Source organism: Chenopodium album, chromosome 9 (genome assembly GCF_948465745.1).
Source record: "Chenopodium album chromosome 9, dcCheAlbu1.1, whole genome shotgun sequence".
Classification (NCBI taxonomy): Eukaryota; Viridiplantae; Streptophyta; class Magnoliopsida; order Caryophyllales; family Amaranthaceae; genus Chenopodium; species Chenopodium album.
Window position 1 is genome coordinate 58,691,020 of NC_137842.1, and position 7,659 is coordinate 58,698,678.

Sequence of the window (7,659 nt, forward strand, 5' to 3'; positions counted from 1 at the left end):
ATATTATTTTATAAAAAAGCAATTTAAAGTCAATGATATGTAAGGAAAGCCAAAATACTAGTTTGAGTAAAAGGGGGATCATTAAGGGTAAGAAGGGAATTTAAGTACAGGAGGGTTTTTGAGGGAGAGTATAAATACCCATCACATAGGCAAATTAAACCTTGCTCAAGGTAGAGAATACCCAAAGGTAACTCTTTCTTTCTTCTTATTTTCTCTCCCATTAATTTCCCCCCTCCCCTTCTCCATTCACACACACACATGCACGGTGGTCATCCACCATCGCAACCACCACCAGCCGACCACTACTGCAGCCACTAGCGAATTCCGGCAGCAACAACACTAACTGGAAGGCGTGCGGTAGCATCCTTGCCGCGGTGGTGCTGTGCGGTGTTCGAACAAAAAAAAACTTCTCTTTTGTTTTAATTTAATCTAGCCTTGTTTAATTGTTAATTTTGGGTTGTGTGATGATTTTTATCATGTTTGATCATAAGTATTATGTATATGATTTTCAGATTATGTTTTTGAATTAAAAAGCCCCAAATTATAAACCCTAGGTTTCTAAGTTTATGTATATTGATGGAAATGGTTTATGGATGATTTAAATTATTGAAAAAAGTGTTTTAAAAACACAATTACAGAAATTTTAAATGATTTAATAAAGCTGGAATTTTTGTATTTAAGTTATAATTAGGTTTCTTGAAATGATTTTTAATTACCCATTAATTGGTGTAGAAACCTAAAAATGTCTCCCCAAAACCAAACCCGATGATGAACAACCTTTCACCGTCATTATTGGTCAGGTTGAGTATTTAATCTTTGGAGTGCTTAAATCCATATTTCCATTTCATAAAACAACCCAATCCTATCCCATTTTCCCAAACCATAACTTATTTTCCTCTTTTCGTGCCTTTAAACCCAAAATAATTCATTTCGTGTCCTTTAAAATCATTCTTTTCGTGTCCTTTTTATAAAAACGTTTGATCCAGTTTATTTTGGTCCATAATCTGGGTCCAATGATAAAATATTTGGATGGGGATTTAAAAGAGCTTTCCAACGATATATTATAAGCCCAAATCCGAGTTATAACGAATAAGTTATGGCCAAAATATTAAACCGAGCCCAAACCGAACCTAAGCCCACCTTACCTACGACCCAATGATCATGTGGAGGGTCCAAATTATTTAATCCCATTCCTAAACCAATTAAGATTAATTGGAAGCTTCTATAAGTTTCTAAAAGATCTTAATTATCCTTTTTGAAAAGATAAGATTAAATAGTTTGAAATTGAATAAAACTCCTTTTTTTTTTAAATCCTATTTATATCTGAATTGAAGGACGTTCAAAGATAGACAGATATTATTTTCGTGCATCATAGTTTTTATCCAAATTTTATATGGTTGGATAGCATTTGAAATTATCTTTCCAATGATATATTATAATGTCAATTTCGAGCTATAACAAAAAAGATATGAATTAAATAAAAAACTCTATCCAAAACTGACACCGTCTTACTATTTCGTCCATATCTTTTTATTCTACAAAATATTTTAATCTGATTCTAATTGGGTTAGAAATTAGAATTCAAGAGCTTTCCAACCATATCTTATTCATCTTATTCCAATTTCTGGATAAAAAGATATGATAAAAACAAAAACCGCAAAAACTGCTGTCTATCGCAAGAGTTTTAATCCGTTTCGAACTCGATCTTATCTTAATTTTTCGACCCTTCTTTTTTCTCTATAAATAGAGGTCATATCTCCCCTTTTTTCAAACATCAACAAGCTTGATCATCAAATCCTTATCTCTTTCTCTCTTTTACACCAAAAATCATTCTCTTCTCTCTCTCCGATATTCTAAGCCTTAAACCTATATTCCTAATTACACCATTCTTCCCTTAAGCACTCCAAGGAGTCCATACTATACCCAAAGTTATATACTTAAACCAAGGCGTGAAAGGTATAATTGACTGAGGGTTTGGACCAAATCAACTCTACTTTAATTTAATTTTCATTTGATTTATATTTTTATTGAAGTTACTAACAGTTTATTCATGATGTAGCAATTTATAGGAACGCGCAGAATGTGAGTAATCAATTAATTGAATTACTCTTATTTTATTTTTAATATTGCTAGTATCATGATTAGGGTTGTTATTATTATTATTTGATTTGGATAACACTATTATTGTTAAATTGCTTCCAATATTAATGTTTATTCTATTATATTTTTTATTGATCACCATATTGCATGTTTAAAGGGAATATGTAATTGAAAACCACGCCTAATAAGATAATTTGGACAACCGGTTTAGGTTCCTTTTTAATCTTGTTGTTTAATTCAAGTGATCACAAATATTTTAGAATTATATGTTGCATTAATATTCAACCAATTTAGCTAAATAATAGTTTGGAGCGAATTGAATATTTTGTTTGTATGCCTTTGAGATCACATGAATGCTTTTCAATTTAAGAATCGAGTAGAGGCCAACACGGGCGAATGTGACTCCACGACTCACTTCGTACCATCATCCCCGATCCTCCTTGCATGGTTCCGAACCATATGGAGTTAGTAATCTCATGGATTATGAATGGGGTGTAACCTTCACGGGTCAATCGTTGTTGCCTTCGTTGTCCCTTATTCGTGGTTGCCTTTTATGATCCCTGAACGGTTTACAAGTTCCTAAAAAAACTTGTTGGCGGCTCCCTACTTTATTTGTCCCTAATCGTTGTCCCTAATCGTAATGTCAATTCCCACTTCCTATGAGTGCCAAGCATATTCACACATGCTTTTAACGTAGGCGCACTTCGAGCGACGCCTACAATTTGGCGACTCCACTGGGGAGGATTCTTGGTAATTAAATCGAACCTAAGCTCCCAGATACCACTTTGTAACACCCCAATAATTCTCTTTTAAAACCAGTAAATACCCTGAAGAAAATCCAAGAGAATTACTGGCGTGCTACCGCCACGTGTTCAAACGTTAAGGTTTTATCAGAAAATAGCAGCGGAAAAACTAACTCAGTTATAAATAAGTTTCAAAACCAATAACAAAAACCAAATTAAATGATACAAGCTGGAACCATTAAGGTCCTTATTCAAAATCCAAACTAGAAGAAATAGTATAAAAATAAAACTGAGTTTAAATAAATTCAAACTTCACTAGTGGAAAAATAGCTATCCGTAACGGGCAAAAATAGCCTATCCGTAACGGGCAGCGGGCGTTACGTATGCTGCCGTTACGGATAGGCTATCTTATTCGTAACGGGCAGCGCCCGTTACAAATAACAGGTTATTCGTAACGGGCAGTCAAACTGGCCGTTACGAATTACCCGTTATTTGTAACGGACAGTTTGACTGCCCGTTACGAATAACGGGGTTATTTGTAACGGCCAGTCAAACTGTCCGTTACAAATACTATTGAACCCAAATTAAAAAAAATGCAGCAGGTGATACCTGCTACACTACTAACCAGATAATCTTCTATGATGCCAAATTTTAATTACTATTATCAATATTCAATAATTATAAATGTAAAATTTAATTAATTATAAAATCAAAGATACAAACTTTAACAAATGTCCAAATTGAATTTACAACAACTCCCTAACATGAGTCAAAAGCTACTATATGAATAATACTCTGAACATCTGGTAGATTCTCAATGCCCAAAAGTAAAGCATCCATCTCATGTTTAATAGGTAAACATGTAGAGCCGTAGAGGTGAATTTGAAAGGTCCATCATGGAGTTGCCATTCCTTAGAGATCATGCTGAGATTCAACCCTAATGTCCCTCACAAGTTTAACATCATTTATCCCAAAATAAGATTGTAGAGATAATGATACCTCCTTGCAAGATGAAAGTTGTTCTCTTGTTGGACTGCAGTAAGATAATAGTGAAAAATAAAAAACAACAATCTTCTTCTAAATAGGATCAATATCCAACTAATCCAAACAATGTGATGGGAAAGATCATTCTATCAATTAAAATTGCTTGAAATGACCATATAAAGCATGCATGTAGACTTCATGACATGGATGAGAATCAGACAGTGATTCAAGCCGCATTATCAATAATCAGTCCCTTTAAACTCTTATATATATATACACCCGGTTTACTCATTTGATGATTAAATGAGCACTAATCACTATAATGAGAAAAAAATACCCTTGGTTCACCTAGCTACTAATCCCCACCTCCTCGTCTCAACGTCATGGCCCATCTATTTTTATAAGATGGCACAAGATTAAGCCTGTACTTTTCAATTTCAAAATCCAAAAAGCCAAAAAATAGCAAAATGCTTCTTTTTTCCTCCACACTCATTCATATATTCACAACCATACATAATGGGTTACACTGAGTTACTAATAACATGAATAACGAATAGGCACCTGTTGCTCCCACAAAAACAAAAACCTAAAGAAAGGGCCACTGAGTTACTAAAAAGACTCGGTGGTTAATCTGCTAGCATAATAAGGAAAATTCAAATAACACTGGACATGTGTGTAAGTGGCAATAATGAGGCCTCAAATCATCCCAAATCAACACATAACAACTTCAAACCTTACATAATTCAAGATTCCATAATACAACACCAGAATTCTGTTTTTAGCATCTGAAATACGAATCTCTAATGCAAACAAAACAAAATCAACAAACTGCAAGAATCTTCGCATACAAAATTTTAAAAAAACATTTAATAGGCTTATTGTAATCATTGAAAATGAATCTAAAGCATAAGATCAACCAAAATCTAACGTAAAATTCGTAGATATTCAGATGCATAGATGTAAGCAATTTGAGGCAAAATAAGCTTAAAAAATCGCAAAAAAACAGTACTATAAAAAAAGTTCCATTAAAAACAGCAGCAAATCACAACAACAAAGTACAACTACAAACATCTAATAACCTAACATTTATGACGATTTAATAACAAAAAAATAGCAAATATTTTGCAACTAAACACAACAGAACCAGGATTCTAGCGTCGATCTAAACCGAAAACATCAAAAATTGAAGAACAAAATAGAAATCAATCCAAAAACATATATAAAGAAATCATAGACCAGATCCAATTTCAAATCAAACTGAACAAATTCATCAAATCAAAACAAAAGATAAAAAAAGAAGCAATGATAAGCGTAATACAAGTGAAACAGATGATCACAGATACCTTTACCTTCAAGGAAACATGCACCTACAAGCGTAATACATTGGCTCTCCCACATACTTGACAGCTTTCTTGAAGTACTGATCTTGATTGAATACCTTTTCAGCCTACATTGTAAAGTAAGATTCATAAATAAATAACTAAATAAACAAAAAGGGAATAAATAGGCATGAAGACAATATTGAAAAGGATTCTGCATGGTGACAAAGCCCCAGATATTCAGTTTACCTCGAAACAAATCCTATCAATAGTTGGGGAATGAATAATGCTGGGGAATGGATAAAGAGGATTTTAGAAGCTCATTATTGTGGAATGAAGCGTGATGGCTCATACCTCAACATTTTCAATCTTTGCAAATATCTAAGATCACCTAAACTTGCAGCAGCTCACGTGCGTAAACAAAAACAAAAAGATACAATTAAATATAGGAATGCATAGGAGGAGATTACTCAAAAGATAACCATATTGCACCACCTAATACTTGGCGAACATGTTCTGCATGACGAGTATATGATAGTGAAAGGAAGTCAATTTTGTTTTGAACACCCCATGTGCTTATAACCTGAACAACATTGAAGAGGTCAAATTATTGATCCAATAAGAACAAGAATGCTGGAGATAAAAGGCAAAAATCAAGCATAAAATAAACCAATAAAAACCTGCAACCCAACAGCACACCACCATCAGCACACACCTACAAAATTCATCAAATCGCAAAGTCAGATTTGATTGTATTTCAATAATACAAGTGCTTCAGCACGACAAATACATACCCCAAAATGACAGTATATCTCACCCATCAGCTTTAATTTCAATAAAAACAAGTTTTAACTACTACCTAACTCAAAGTAATCCAGCATACTACTTAATTCTCATTTCATCAACATAAATCTCACAATAACATATTCAATCAACCAATCCAAACTATCTAAAAGATTCAACTGTAGCACAAAAATATAATTAAGCCCAGAAACTTGAATATTTGCAAGTTCATATAAGACCCAGAAATATAAATTGATAAAAAAAAATATCGAGAAAAAGTAGAAAAATTAAACTTACTTATGCTTCTACCTCCGAACCTTCTTCAGTTGTTCTTGGCACTAGCGGCACACATTTTGAACAAAGAATCACGAGAAATACCTGTCACAAACAAGCTGAAATCAATAAGGCCAACACTTATAAAGATCAAATTGTACCATTATTTTATAATCTATGATCTTAAAAATTCAACAATCACAAATATAATTCATAGAACAAAACCCAGATCTAGTAATTTTTTCTTCCTCACCCTCAACACTGATTCTTTTCGTATTTCCAGAAATACTGCTACGTACTTTGCTGCTTTGAAGGCTACACTTTTCTCTTCATCCTCTTTGATAGCTTCATCTCTATTCAACTTTAAAATCGATTTAACTATACTGAAATTAGGGTTTAGGGTTCATAAAAAAAATAAAAACAATTGGAAAAATCAAATTCAAAATAAAAAAAAAAAAAAAAAAGAATTCTAATAAAAAAAATTAAGGTTTTTCCCCCGATGAAAATCTGCCAATTGGGGCTTACGAAAAAGCAATTCAACAAAAATGAGGGAACCTTAATTAAGAAATCGATTTGGGGGAATTAAGAAAGAAAAAAAAACAATATTTTGCTCCAGATCTAGCGAAAAAAACACCAAAAATTAAAAAACTTAATATCAAAACACCAAAAATATAGAATACCTTGGAAGTTTGAGGGGCAACATTCCCTTCCTAGACGACATTATAGCATGTTTCGACCCAAAACAGCTCAGTTTCCAACTTTCCATTGTAAGAATGAGAAGAGAGAGAAAGCTAAATCATATGAGAAGAGAGAGAAAGAGTCAATTGAGGAGAGAGAGAGGAGGAGAGGAAAATAAGAAAAGTGAAGTTAGACGGCTAGGGTTTTTTAACATCTACTCCGTAATTTCGCATATTGTATTGTATCGGGCAAGTTTTGCCTGTTACGAATAATATAATTATCGTAACGGGCAAAACGCTGCCCGTTACGAATAACATATTATTTGTAACGGACACCTTTTTGCCCGTTACGAATACATATCCTCTAAATCTCCGCGCTGTTTTAATGTAACGGCTAATTATTTTGCCCGTTACGGATAGGTTTATAGTAACTGGCATACTTATGCCCGTTACAAATAGGGTGTTACAAATAGGAATTTTTCCACTAGTGCTTGCAAAAGAAAACAAACTGCGAACAATAACTAACTCTCCACTCAAAATCCCACAACCCTGATGCGAATGCTGCGTATGTAAGAATCTGTGGTTAATCTGCTCCCCAATATTACAAGTGTAAAAATTGGATCGTCACAGAGTCATTGAAAGGCGAAGGCCATGACCAAAGAAAGACACACAAAGCACGCAATCAGCAAAGCTGAGTACATACAAGCTGCAAAATAAATTAAGAAATCCATAACATGCTACTAATAATCAATCATCATGCATCATTAAATTATAGACTCA

At 33.5% G+C, this 7,659-nt stretch overlaps 1 long non-coding RNA gene across 10 annotated transcripts; it reads right to left on the reverse strand.

Moving 5' to 3' along the window:
• Positions 1-3,484: 3,484 nt before the first annotated feature.
• LOC145559969 (uncharacterized) lies at positions 3,485-7,095 on the reverse strand. Of its 10 annotated transcripts, none has more exons than XR_014093052.1 (8): positions 6,883-7,095; positions 6,456-6,585; positions 6,227-6,307; positions 5,827-5,861; positions 5,642-5,729; positions 5,501-5,537; positions 5,177-5,274; positions 3,485-3,876 (listed from the first exon to the last, which is right to left on the reverse strand). It is a non-coding gene; the product is annotated as an uncharacterized LOC145559969 (long non-coding RNA). The 10 variants fall into 10 exon arrangements; XR_014093051.1 differs by having other exon boundaries at positions 5,396-5,537; XR_014093055.1 differs by having other exon boundaries at positions 5,396-5,729; positions 6,456-6,555.
• Between the last annotated feature and the right edge of the window lie 564 nt (positions 7,096-7,659).